Source organism: Nasonia vitripennis, chromosome 5 (genome assembly GCF_009193385.2).
Source record: "Nasonia vitripennis strain AsymCx chromosome 5, Nvit_psr_1.1, whole genome shotgun sequence".
NCBI classification, from domain to species: Eukaryota; Metazoa; Arthropoda; class Insecta; order Hymenoptera; family Pteromalidae; genus Nasonia; species Nasonia vitripennis.
Window position 1 is genome coordinate 5287501 of NC_045761.1, and position 14578 is coordinate 5302078.

The 14578-nt window shown below is 50.0% G+C and overlaps 1 protein-coding gene across 4 annotated transcripts in view; it reads left to right on the top strand.

Moving 5' to 3' along the window:
• Nucleotides 1-14578, top strand: part of LOC100123597 (semaphorin-1A) — a 174579-nt gene that overhangs the window by 20270 nt on the left and 139731 nt on the right. The window contains exon 1 of one of the 4 annotated variants that reach the window (XM_031932026.2): nt 13309-13390. The exons of the other annotated variants lie outside the window; for them this stretch is intronic. The gene's annotated coding sequence lies outside the window, so the exon portion shown is untranslated. Of the gene's footprint in view, nt 1-13308; nt 13391-14578 lie in introns of those variants that run through there. 4 annotated transcript variants of the gene reach the window in all.

The window sequence follows — 14578 nt, forward strand, 5'->3', positions numbered from 1 at the left end:
CTTCCTTGATCGCCGCTCCGAGATACGCCGCGGAGCGTTTTCGCGCGCCGGAGCTGTTTATGGGATTATTCATTTCGTTTGATTCGCGCATCAGAGCTACGGATCGAATCGATCCTCGGTATGGGATCACACGCGTGCGTGTACAATAATACTCGAGAGCGCACGCGCAGTTAAGCTCTTAATCAGCCGCGGCGCGTATAATTGTATGCCTCGGTGTGCAGCGGAGAGAAAAGAATCGGTAATGAAAGCGAGATCCTATTTAATAAACAGCGAATTAAGAGAGGCCGATAGCGCGCACAATGGAATCGACGAAGGAAAAAGCCAGCAGCAGCAGCGGGAATTTCAATTAATCCATCGATTTCGCTCCTTTATAAACACCCGCAACGCTGCTCGATTACCGTCGTCGGCGGGTATTTTCTTTGTTGCGAGTGGCGCACACTTTTGCGGGAATCTCACGAATATAATGCTGCTACGGGGAGAGAAAAATAATTGGCTGGATTTATTATGTATGCGCGATCTCTCTCTCTCTCTCTCTCCCGCGCGCGAAAGCCTTACATATATATATATATATATATATATATCGATTTCGTATACGGCGGGCATATTATGCGCCACGTCTATGTACGGCAGCAGCGGCAGCGGGCCTATTACTGCGCTGTGTGTGTGTATGTGCTCGGCGTGAGAAAGTCTAGGACTAGCGCGCGCTGTAATATATACACAGTCTTTAGTTGTAATAGCTCTAGCTTGTACATACACGTATTATACAAAGGTCCTGCTCAACAGCCAGCAGCTATAGGTACACACTCCCACTCCGCTGCTCTCTTTTTCGCGCCAGCGCCGGCTCTTGCATGGCGCGCCATTACTTAGGGGAGTCCTTTGGTGTGCCTGGAACTCGGATGTGATAGCTATATGTATATACGCTGTACACGTAGAGGGACTACCGCTGGGCGAGACGCTGCTGCTGCAGCTTCGTTTCTTCCTTAACGAAGGCCCTAACGACTCGCGCGGTTAATTGCATTACGTTATACGCTCTTCTTCCTCCTACTGCTATTCTCTCTCTTCTAGCTCCGCTTCGCGCGGTAGCCCGAATAACATAGGGCAGGGAGCCGCTGCAAAACAAATAAATTGCAGCGCCGGCAACGCTCTCTCTCTCTCTCTCTCTCCCAGAATTGTCTCCTATCTCTCCGTTCTGCCTCCTGCCGCCCCATCAATGGAAATAATTCCTCGCTTGTGTGTACGCTTATTTAATCCTTGCTGCTGCGATACTCTGTGTATGTGTGTGTGTAGGCACATTGAGACATTTTTGCGCAACTTCTCGCCGTGTAATTCGACGGTCGGGAGAGAGCCGTAAGCGCCGTTGTTTCCTACAATGCGGAGAGAAAGAGAGGAGTGGTTTTATTGCGATCGGCTTCCGTGAACGGATCGTAACTTTTTTTCACGGCCTGCGGACGAAATTGCCGTCGTCGACGCCGCGCTGGCGACTCGAGGGCTTTCTTTCCAAGTCAGATGCGAATTCGTGGTTTGTTGAAAATCAATGAGAATTACACTCGCTTGAGACGAACCCAAAAGTCGTAAAATTCGTGTCTTCCTCCGCGAAGCTCACGATCTTTGAATGAAAGACCCGTTGGGCGTTGTATGTATTTCTGTGTGCTAATAACTCTTTTTTGATATGTTTCAGGTAAGCGACGATTTCCAAACACTACGCTCGAACGCTTACAACAGCCGACGATTGGGGTAACGTTAATTAACCGTATCTATTTGTTTATTTCCAAACTTCGGAGATTAAAGAGCTGCTGTGCGCGCACTCGTATCATAAGTCAAAGTAAAAATCCTTTACGCAACACAGAGCACTCTATGCCCGTCTCTCGTAACGAGCCTCTCGTAGGCCAATTGCACCTGTGCAACCAATCATCATAATCTCGGCGCAATATTCTCGGAGCTCGCGGTAGTAGCCCGTAAAGATTTATCTTCTCATTACGCTCATTCGGCAAATAAAAGAAAATATCCTTCATCTCCGCGCTGCATTAAATTTTAATAGCCCCGCGCGCACAGCCTAACCCGATTATTAACAAAGCGCGGATATCTGCAGGGGGAAAAAACTCGCAGAGACCACTATAGCACACATGTGTACGTAATGCACGCGACGAATCAAAGAAAGCCAAAGGCGCGTTTTACGCAACGCTCGCTACTCTCCGCCGAGTGTAAAACTCCACGAAAACTCCTGTCTCCCTCCGAGTGTACTCTTCTCTCTCTCTCTCTCCCTCTCTCTCTCTCTCTCTCTCTCTCTCTCTCTCTCTATGCACTTCAGCGTCGCGGCGAGAGAACAGAGAGCGGCTGCACTCGCTAAAAGGCTGATGCACTTATAGACGGACCTCTCTCTCTATCTCTCTCTCGCGCGCGCAAGCGATGTGTAAAGTGGGGAACGGCTCGGCGCAAATTCAATTATAACTCTTTCAATTATAACTTTCGAATTTTAATCTTATTTCGGTGTCGCGCACGTGCGCCGCGCGCGGAGCTGCCTACATAAGAGTCTCGGATTATGAATTATAAAGTTAACGTGTAGCCGCCGCCGGGGCAAAGTTAAACAGAGAAAAAGCGCGCGCGAGACTGAGGGCAGATGCGCCGGGCTGACGAAAAAATCGCGTGGCCGGTGCAGGGCGCAGTTTTTAGAGCTCCGAGCTCCTCTCGAAGTTGCCGTCGAACTCTCTCTCCCTCGAGAGAAGAAGCTATTATGCACTTTCCGTCAACTCGCACTCGGGGAATTTCATTATCGATCGAGGGGGAGGGTACTTTTCAATCGAGTGTATTTCTTCGCGCGCTAGCACGGGATTCCAGCAGCTTGACGGTAATGAAGTGCGGAAGAGAACAGACAGGCTGCGGGAGGTATTCTGTAATTGACTTATACAGAGGCAAAGAGAGAGCCGAGTCACGGAATAATAATGAAGTCGGCCAAAAAGACCAGTTCTCTCGAGCTGAATTAGTTATTCGAGTCATAATTCTTTCGACGCTCGAGTCGCTGCAATTATACGTCGAGTGCAGATTTTCTTCCGTCATGCGCGGAAAATGCCGGCTCTCTCATCGAAATGATCACGTGGAATATAATCAGACAAAGCGATTCCTATGAATTATTCCGACGAATGTATACCAGAGTCGATCTTTTGTACTCTCATCGTCGCGCGCTCATTATAATCGCGAGGAAAATCCCTCAAAGTCACCGCTCGATTTATATTCAGCCCTTTCAGTCCATTCAAATCCGCGAGGACGGCGTATAATACTGCAACGAGTCCTGCGAGAGCGAACTCCCTCCAAGTTCTCTTTCTCTCTCTCTCTCTCTCTCTCTCTCTCTCTCTCGTTATATTGTAATATCAAGGCTGCATCTGCCAATCGATTAAATAAACGCTCGTTATACGGAAGATCTCCCTGAGCGACAACGGCTTCTATAACGAGAGGAGTTCGGCTATATCGGCGATCGAAGTTACTCAATCACAGTTTCCTCTCGGAATTATGCAAAAATCAAGATAAAACAAAGTCGCCGCGGAGAGGCGTCAGTGTCGAGAGATACGCGATAGCAGCACGGAGAGATAGAGTCGATCTCCTTCTCTCCCGAGCGATGTTATGATTTCGTCGCTGCAGCTGCAGCGGCGGAGCATAATATATCCGATCTGGAATTCCTAGGAATATCGGAGCGCCCATTAAACTAAAATCTCGTGCGGCGCAGCCGATGCCGCAGAGAAAATGAAGAAGTCACTGCCGCGCCGATCCCACTTTATTCGAGCGAGAATACCTCGCGTCTCTTGAATTCTGCCGAGAGTTCGACGAGTGCATCGTGGTATTCCACTCGCTCGGATTTTAGCCCTTTTTTCCACTACTCGTCTATAGCTATTGAGAGAGAAAAAACAGCAGCGCAAAGATCGCTCGGCGGTTGGGCGGCGATGAATATTTCATGAAATCAGGTGACTCGCCGATATGTAAACAGAAACAGAGCGCTGCGGCGGCGTCATGTTTGCTCTGTATCTCACGCGTTGCAAAAGTATACATATATAGGAGGTCATATCGACTGACGCAAGAGCCAATTTAACGACATGCGAAATTATATTCTCCCCCTAATTAGATCACTCTCTCGACTATGTACGAGAGCGAAAAAGTGGCTTGTAATTCTAGCCGCCGACGTATTTCTTTGCCGAAACTCGAGTAAATCCACGCAGTGCTAGGCAGTGGGAAAAAGCGCCGCGGGAAAAAATTAATTAAAAGTGCTTGACTCTCGTATACACGCGCTGGTAAAAATCATTTTTTCGCGAGAGAGAGTGAGAGTGAGCTAGATCAAAAACCGCTTTATTTTTCGTGCGCGCGTTCGCGCGAGGAAGACAAAGGCTTGGCTTTTTCATTACGGGCTTTTCCATCCGTGCTCGATATAGCTCGACGCTCCTCTTTTTTCTCGTCCGCCGTCGTCGTCGTTGTTGTGCGCATTTTTCATACACGCGATGTAACCTTAGATACAAGTATTAAAGGCGCGTTTTGTAATGCTGCGTTAATCGCCGTGTAATCCAAGACTCAGCGACGCGCGGAGAAAGAAGCGTCAGCATCAGCGCTTCTCTCGCTTCTTCTTCTTCTTTTCCTTCGCTCCACCGAAACCAGTTCCTTATGTATACACGAACGGGCTTTTCGGCGCCGCTAATCTCGCCGGATTAACCTCGATGGCGACCCCTCCAATTTCTCTCCGCCGGTCGAACGACTCTCCTTTTTTCTCCCTCTTTCTCTTGAAATGTTTGGACGGAGTTTACACGATAGCGCAAAAAAGCTCGAGAGTAGCGCGATATCTGCATATTACACCGCGCGTTTTAATACACCCGACGCCCGGTTATACGCGGATCCGAGATGCATACAGAAACAGGAGGGAATCGGCGGCGGTCCCGATTGTTTTCCATTTTCGCCCTGTATCCCGGATACAGAGGTGTGCATTGCTGTTTACTCTGCCGCGCTTTCCTCTCCCTCGCAGCTCTTCTCGCAAAACAAATCCGGGTAAACAGACAGCGCGCGCGCGCCCGCGAGAGAGAGAGAGAGAGAGAGAGAGAGAGAGAGAGAGAGAGAGAGAGAGAGCGTCCAGGCTTTAGAATCTTGTTTACAATCGGAACGTCGAGCGCCCCCGCGCGTTAGAAGGGAGTGCGTTTGTGTTATTTCTCGCTTTTTTCTCTTACCTCTCTCTCTCTCTACTCTCTCTTTCTCGCACATATATCAGTCGTTCCGTCGGTGCGATTCTGTTTTATATACTTTATTTTGGCCGCCGCGACACCTCATTTCTTTTGCTCTCTCTCGCGAGCACGTGTTTGATAAAGTTAAAGGGAGCCGGAATCGGTTCGCCGGACACTCGATAGATGCGTCCTGAAAAACTTTCGGGGGCAAAAAATTTCGCTCGTTTCTCCGATGGAGCGTGTGTTATACGCTCGACTTGTTTGTTTCGCAGTTTATCCCGGGCTGGGGAAAAAAAATTATACGCGTGTACGTTTACAACGCGCGAAATACGGATAAGGCGTTGCGTAAAAAAGATGGTTTATTTCGAGCCGAGAGAGAGAGAGAGAGAGAGAGAGAGAGAGAGAGAGAGAGAGAGAGAGAGAGAGAGAGAGAGAGAGAGAGAGAGAGAGAGAGCAAACAAGTCGAGGTTAAAAATTGCCGAAATTGGCTTATAAGTGGGAGCATCAATAACGCGCTTGCGAGTTATTTCCCTAATTTGCTACGGGAACCGCTGCGTCAAACCAGTTCTCGTGAGCCAAAATTTTATAAAGCTGTGTAATACCATACATGAAATCTAACAAACGTAGCAGCAACGCCTCGCACAAAGGAGGCTCTCTCTCTCTCTCTCTCTCGCGGTGAAAATCTCCGAGCACGAGAGAACCGGCTAATTTCCCCATAAAAAGTCGAGCGCGCCTTGCTCTCCTTGAGTCGCTCCTCCTCGACTGTATCGGCGGTACACAACATCAGCCCCGATACAGCCGGGAGATGTGTGTACGTATCCCCCCCCCCCCACTCGATCCTCCACAACAACGCCAAGAACGCGAGGCAAAAACTTTCGCGGCGGACTGTACCGGCTCCGAAGAACGCTTAGCCTTGAAGTCTCTCCGTTCGTTCAGCAGCTTTATACAGGCTTTGCTTTCCGGAGGGAGAAGAGCGTCTCTCTTTCTCTCTCGCGTTCACCTTATGCACGTATACGTATACGCTCTAGCGCGTATGGCGCTACTGGCGCGTTGCCTCTCTCGAACGTAGTCGAGCGCGGAGAGAAAGAGAGAAGAGTGTGTGTGCGGGTATCGCAAAAAATGGGGCTTACTTTTTCGCTCGAGGTTCTTCGGTTAATTACGCGTCGAGGATTTACGGTGCTATATATACGCGTTGTTTCGCCCACGATCGACGGCGCTGCGTTGTAAGCGCGTGTATTGTTTTCTCGTAATTGTTTACGAAAGCGGGCACGTAGTTTCGACTTCGGTATAGTCGACAAATTCATCATTTTTTCCTCAAATTAATTACGCTCGCTCGCTCGTTTACCGCCCTCGGCTGGCACATACTGGGCGCACAATAAAATCGTTTAGCAACGAATTTTAATATAAATTCACTCGCGCGCGGGCTTGCAAAAACAATGAAAACGCGCGAGCGCGTAGCGAAATTGAATCTCATAATTGCAGAGCCAGAGGGAGAGAGAGACGAGTCACTCGACCGCGAGAGCTATATTTTCCCAGTTCTATCTTCCGTACGCCGCCGCTGCAGAAGGTACAGAGGAGAAAATGCCCGCGCACGGAATAGACGTTTAAGTACAAGCTGCCTGCCGCTACGGCTGGGACAGACGCTAAAGAGAAAGAGAGGAGCATAGGCGCGATGGTGGGGGCGCAGAGACGCTCGCGCACAGGTTAAACCCATAACTCGGTTGTTCCCTTGAACGCAGCTGCTGCCGTCGCCTTAAATACACTGTAATCCGCGAGAGCTCTGCTGCCTCTCTTTTCTAGGGCCTCTAATGCCGCTGGAAGATGAGACGGCCGCGAGAGAGAGAAGGGGGGGGGGATGGAAGGGTTGGAGGCGGACGACGGGAGATGGGACTGGATAGCAGTTGGGACGCGAGACTTTTTATACTTTCAGGGCAGCAGCGGCGACTATGATGCTAATTGCCCGGCCGAGTGTATAATTGAATTCCCTGACCTGATTTTTCTTCTCCTTCAATTTTACCACTCCCCGGCGTACTGAACGAAAGAAAGACGGGTTTGAAGTTTGAAAATAAACATAAATCCTCCCGATTTAGAGCGGACGTCATCGCGATGATATTGTACGCGTAAACGTGTCTTCACCCTCGCGCCTTCTATTTTTTCCCCGCCGAATAATATCTCGCGGATAAAAGAATCGCTGCTAAGTTTACAAGTCGCGCGAATATATTTTCAACCGAGCTCCGCGAGTATACATTTTCGCTGCTGCTGCTGGCGTGTATATTTTTGGCCTGCGATTGTTTATAGAGGCGGCTCATTGTAGATTTCGACCGACCGCACGGAATTAGAATTCTCGCGGGCGATTTCTCGCCAGACAGCTCGCTGTGCGCTTTTTTCCGAAGCTATTTCCCCGCACGTCGTTCGTAAATCACTCGCCGCTCGGAGGATGGACTACTGGACGCACCAGAGAGAGATTTCTCGAGCTCGTAAATAGCGGGAAAGAGCGAGCAGAGCCGATTGCAGTTTATTGTGCCTCGGCGGAGAGCGAATATTTGCAATTTCGCGGAGAAACACCGCGAAGAAAGTGTGCGCGCTTGTTCATTTGAATTTCAAATGTACGAAGCTCAGCGCGGGATGACCGTAAATTAATTATTCCGCAGTTTAGATAGGCCGCGGTGCGGCGCGTTAATCGCCCCGTGATTTCACGAGAGCGGAACGAGGTGATTAAGCAGATAAGGCCGAGTCGTTAGAGATGATTACTGAAGAGTGTTTGAAAAGCAATGAAGACGTGTCTTGTCGCGTGTGAGGGAGACACGTCGCGACAAAGGCCTGCTTGTTGTCGCTTCGAAAGCACGTGTGCTTTTCGGAATACGTAACGCGTATCGACTGAGCCGAGTCACGCGATACTATATGTGCACAGCTCCGTACGGAAAAATTCATATCCTTCGGCAATTATATACTCTTTGACTCTCTGCACATTCTTGGAAAAAAACAGCGAATTCCGTCGTGACCGAGAAGAAAATGCAAATGTATGGAGAGAGGCGTGACTGCACCTAAAATCAGGGATTTAGCGGCGGATGTGGTCGTCGCCGTTGTCGCGTCGGCCCACCCCGACAGAGGAGATACCGTATACGCCAGCTACTTTGGGGGCTCGAGAGGACGACGCGTGCGGCGTGTCGGATAACGGGAAATTTATCGCGGCCGGCTCGCTTTGATTATTTTATATAACTTTCTGGGCGTAATTTCGAAACGACGCGACTAGATCTTAAACAGGATACACAGCCAACGAATTCTTCAGGGAATATTAACCGAGGGCTGAGTTGACATTGGCCGCCCGCCGCCGCCACCGCGTGTACGTGCGAATTAGTTTACACACAGCAAAACTTTATCTATTAGCAGGGCTCGAGAGAGAGAGAGAGAGAGAGAGAGAGAGAGAGAGAGAGAGAGAGAGAGAGAGAGAGCCGAACTTTCCTAGTTATGGCGACGGCGTTTAACGTCTCCTCTCCCGCAAAAGCACGCGTACGTCGCGCGCCGCGCGTGTAAAGTTTCGCCGGCGCGCAAAGTCGCGAATTAAAATCATCGCGTCTCGCCGCGCGCGCAGTAGTCCAAATATTAAATTAACCTCCCGCCGCACGACAGGCTTCCCACGTGTACCCTCCGAAAAATTCTTATTCTCTCGCCTAGATCGGCTTTCCTTTGCACAGCATTAATGCGCGGACACGCCTAGGCCAATTTCGCTCTCGGGAAAGTGGCAATAAATAACGCAGCCGCATAGCCGACGACGAGTTTACACGCGGCAGGTATACAAGCACGCGCACTCTATATACCATCGGCGCACCAGCAGCGGCCCGGGCGTGACGATGAATTTATTAGCGCTACGACGATTGACTGCCGTGTAGCACCTTTTTTATTTCCGGGATGAGCTTCTCTATATACCCGCGACGATGTTTGCTTCAGCTTGTTGCGAGTGTATTCGGGATTAAGGTTGGTGCGGCTTTTTTACGAGCTCGCGGAACGATTGACGGTTAATAATTCCAGAGAGCTCGCGTGTGTCCATAGAGCGTTATTGAGTGTTTTTCGCTGGTATCGGTAATTTTTCCTCGGCTCGTTCTGCTTTTTGTCCACGATACTATACACCACGAGAGCCTACTATCGCGATCTAATTACCTATCTCCATTAGCCGAGCGTAAATAACCTTATTATTCTCTTCCGCTCTCTCTCTCTCTCTCTCTCTCTCTCTCTCTCTCTCTCTCTCTCTCTCTCTCTCTCTCTCTCTCTCGTTGATTAGGCTGCTGTGTCCGCTTGCGTAACGGCGGTATCAAAGATTACACGTATACAGCCATTCGAAAGTTTTCCGCGGCTCTATTTCTCCGTTTCCTTCGCACTGCAGGAAGCGATAATCACGTCGTCGCGTTTTTAGCCCGCCGGTATCGAGATCTCTCTTTCTCCCTGACGGTGTATACGTTTCTTTCGTCTCTATCAAACGAGGAAAAGGAGAAAAAAGCAGCAGTAAACTTCTTACGTGCAGTGCGGCGGAAGGGAAGTAAAATAAATAAATTGGTGCTGTACTAAAAGCAGCAGACAGAGGGGGCTACCGAATAAAGCGCTCGGTAAATTCACGAGCGGCACTTCTCTGTCTGCGCTGCACTACTGCAGCTAGAGTACGCCAGAGCGAGAGAGAAACTCACGACTCGAGTGTATAAAGCCGACGGCAGTTATAGATTGGATCGTCGCGCGCGAAACGAGATTGAGCAGCCAATGCACTCCCTCTCTTTCCCCCCGACGCCCTCTCAACGTTGCATGCACTCGACTGAATTCGCGCGCTGCAGGCTTTTATGACGCCGTGAGTGCGCGCGTGCGAGTTTTTTTACGGAATTCTTTTTTCGGACGTGCAAACTTTTATATTAGCCTCGCACGTCGGACAGTTTTGAGAAATCGTTCTCGGTGTGTGGATTGTATACCAAACAAAAATTAAAAATATCGGCCTGAATCAGCGCAGCCGACAAATTTCGGAGACCAATGACGAAAATCACAAGCGAATCATCGGCTAAATAAATCAGCCTAAATTTAAACGCCGGCGGAGATTCTCGGAACAACGAGTCTTTTTCCAAAGCTGACGAGCTTTCGTTTACACGCGGACGGCGCTTGTTTGACATAATCCCGCGCGCGCGCGCGCGCAAGACTCTTTGTTCCTCTCTTCGCAGACGTTATACACACACGCAGACACACGGGAAAAGGCGGCGAAGCGAGTGTTATGCGCAGCAGCAGCAGCAGTTCACGGAAAAAGAAGACCGAGTCGACGCCGTCATCGCGACGAAAGAGACGACGAGTATACACTGCAGTGGGTCAGGAGAGCTTCTCTCTCTCTCTCTGCGCAGCGAAGACGATTATTGTTATTTAGTCTGCTCTCTCGCCCCCACGCGATCGTAAATTTTAACAAGCGCCCGTAAAGCTGCCTTCGCGCGCGATGTTTATTTTATTTTCTCGCGGCTCTCTTTCTCGACTTTTGGAGAGGCTTATCACTGGCGCCCTTTTTTCGAGTGCGCGCGCCGGGCTCGTTTGTCGCGCTCGAGAGAGAGAGAGAGAGAGAGAGAGAGAGAGAGAGCCGGTGAAGGGGAGCCACTTCAGATGATTATCGCCCCGGCGACAAATCGTTTTCTCCTTTATATTTCGTGCGCTGCTGCGCGCCTTTTTTCCTCGCGTGTGTGTAATTCGAGTGAGCCGCTTAGAGAACGATTGCGCGAATGTGTGTGTGTGTGTTGCTTTTATCGCGCTCCCCATTACTTATAGAGCCGCGTAACACGAGCAGGGATTTACGCAAGATTTTCAACATATTTCCCTCGTACACGTCGAACTTCCGCTTTCTGTCCCCATCCGCCGACTGGATCGTATCTTCGAGGAGAGAAGCAGCTCAGCGGCATCAGGAGCCAACTTCCGGCCGATCCTCGATTTTCCCTCTCGCGCACGTACGCGCATTCGGAGACGAGATTCGCGCTTGAGAATATCCCCTTCTTATTCTCGTGTGCCAGGCACGCGGCTGCATTCTCGTTACTGCGAAAAGTAGTTACGTCGCCGGTGCCAAACGGCTATGATATTCGCCAGACTCTCCCTTGTGTCTTTTATCGCTTTCCAGCCAGTAGCTCGGACCCGAGAGAGAAAAGAAAGCCTTATCGAGCTTTTTCCGTTTCTCCTTGCGCGAACTTTGCAAATTATAAGTAAATACGCACGGTGGACGCCACAGGAGAGCATATTCTCGATTTTCAGCGGAAGAAAGAAACGAATCCGCCGCGATGATAGCCTTATCCATTCTCTTATCCCCGGGAACTCTCGGCCTCGTTCATATCGGCCACCCGCCCATTTTTTTCCATTTCTCTAGAAAGCCCTGATTTCTCTACCTCTCTTCCTCTTTCTCCTCTATCCGGAATCCCAGAAACAAACGAGTTTCCCAGTTCTCTCCTCGGCGGGAAAATGTTTTCAGATATGGCCGCGTGAGAGAGAGAGAGAGAGAGAGAGAGAGAGAGAGAGAGAGAGAGAGAGAGAGAGAGAGAGAGAGAGAGAGAGAGAGAAAGCACGGTCGAGAAAGCGAGGCTACGTGTGTCCGGAGGTCAATGAAGCGCGAACGCGACTCGAGGGTTAGGACGCCGACGACGTACGTTTTCCATCTCCTAAAGCCGGTTAGCTTCTTCCGCCGCTCTCTCTCTCTCTCTCTCTCTCTCTCTCTCTCTCTCTCTCTCTCTCTCTCTCGGCGCACAAAAGCGAGGGCGCCTGCGACTTTGGCCGAGCTCTCGGCTGTGCTTAATTCGCGTTTTCGCTGGGCTCGCGCGTGTATACGTGTATACGCGACACGCTAGACTGGGCTGCTGCTGGTATAGGTATAGTCATCTTGGATGCTCGATCGACCAACTAGTTCGGAGGTTGTTGCCTCGCTGTAATATAGACGAATCTTGGAATAGGTACACGCGGATGCGCCGCGACGCAGTGTTTAAAAAAATATGTCTCATCGTTTCGGGCGAGAGAAGAGCCGATGGTACCGATTGAAAACCAAATTTACATCTGGAATATTTTAATACTGCACGCTCCGCGGTCAATTACGAGCCGAGAAAATTCAATTATACGAGATAAATCCGCTCTGGCGTTCGATAGGCTACGGCGAATAACGATTATACTCACTCATAATAACTGTCGACGCGATCGCGGCCAAGAATAATCGCGTTCGAATTGACGATCTCAAAACCCCTTTCTTTGAAAAGGATCGGCTCGTCAATCTAGAGCTTGCAGAGATATGTCACACGGGAGTACAGTGGCTGCCGATAAAAATGGCGCCGCCAATAACAGCCGGAGGATCATGAATCACGACGACGGGGACGGAGACGGCGGAATATGGAATGGCGCGCTAGCTCGCGCGCTAACAAGAACGCTGAAACGTCGGAATCAATTTCGTCCCCGGCGAGAGGAGGTTATAAATCAAGCCCTTCCTCTTCGTATATTCTTCCTCCGCGGCGCACCTTCTTCTCGGGCTGCGCGCGCGAGCGCATAAACATATACGGCGTTTTTCACGCGCTCGCGAGAAAAGCTGCGCGTGTGTTTATTCATCGTCGATTAAAGCCGAAGATTCTCTTCGCTGTCGATGAAAAATTCGAGAGAGACTCTCGCATATGAAATTACACGCCGCCTCCTCCCCCGCGTGCAGCAGCTGTGCAGCCATTGTCTATATGCCGACGGGGCAGGATCGCGGCTTATCAGCCTCGGCGCCATTGGCCCGCGCATATACGAGATCCAAGGAGATTACGCACGCGCCTTGTTAGCCACCGCCGAGCGTCTCGTCCGCTATCGCCGCTGCGCAGCGTAGGCCCAGGTTTTTTCTCCGGCGCGGGTGCGTGCACGAGCTTTTTTATAATGGCCCCGCACGAAGGGTTGTTTTTCTTTCCCGCGCGAGGGCTGCTACGACGAGGGAGAGCTTCGTGTACACTCTTTTTTTTCTTCGGGGAGGTGCACGACTCGTTTGCATCGGCTGCGGGGAGACTTTGAGATGAATTAAATATTGAGAGCTTGTTCTATTTTTTGTTTCAGGTAAGTCGAAAGAGCGAGTTACTCTCGAGTCGACTGTCAATCTTCGTGTTCATCCGGCGTGAATAGTTAATCCGAACTGACGTTATTCGCTTTATTCATAATTTTGTATGAATATGACTACGAGGCAGTGGTAATTCAAGGTATAGCACAAATTAATTCAATCGTAATATGCGAGCGTTCTCGTTTCGACCTGACCAGAATAACCCGCGCGGAGAATCCTGCCAAGAACCGTTTCATCGATAATAACGAGCTCTGAAAATAACCATCGTGGATATGAATCAACGTCATCCAGATGAATTACACATAGGAACTCGCTCGAACAATAACTCGGAAATTTCAAGAAGAAGCTGCAGCCGCGACCACCAGGGCTCATCCGCGGGCGCATACAACGAGCCCCTCAGCCCCTTACAATATTAACCCTTTCCCTGCTATAAGCTGCCATTGTCTTGTCAGTAAACTCTTAATTTACCGACTCCCGGAAGAGCGCGGCGGATCTCTCTCTCTCTCTCTCTCTCTCTCTCTCTCTCTCTCTCTCTCTCTCTCTCTCTTTCTCTGTACATCGAAGATCAGTGTGGCTCGAGAGGACGAGCGAATTCCCGCGTGGATTTAGCGAAAAGGACGGAAAAGTAGCCTCCGCGCAACTTTGCATTCGCGGAATCCAGTCGTCTTCTGCTGCTGCTAACAGGGCGAATGCTCGCGATTGTCTCGGCGGGGCTGAAAAGAATATGCGCGCGGTTGTAGCTCTCTTTTACATGTGTATAGCGTTACATGTGTATAGCGAACAGAAGACGTGAGCAGAGCAAGAGTGCAGCATCCGAAACGCGAGCTTTCGCGCAGCGCATATTAGTTGGCTCTTCTATCTCTGCGCTAGTTATCATGGGGGTGTCGCGTGTCTCGCGTGTTCTTCGGATTATACCCTTCTTCTCCTTTGAGCGAAGTCGCTTTGAAGCCGGTACGGTTAGTGTACACAGAGTCGGTTTCGAATTGATGAGTCGTTTTTTCGCCATGCAATTACTCGCGGCGGTCTATTTTTTTCTCGACCCGCCGTCGCGTGCTAGGGAGACACTCGCGCGTCGAGATTTACGTTTACGGCCACATTATCTGTGTGTATACACGGCTAAGTATATGCGCAGTAAACTCCGCAGTTTCCATAAACTTTGACGCGGGGATTACACGAGGCCGAGCTAACGCAGCTGCTATATACCCCCGCGTTGTCAACTCGTATTAACCACGAACGCTTTTTCATCAACTGCTCGCTATATATCTGAAAAAAAGAAAGCGCGGAGTATAAAATAAACTGCTTTCAATACGAGAGATCCCGCTCTTTG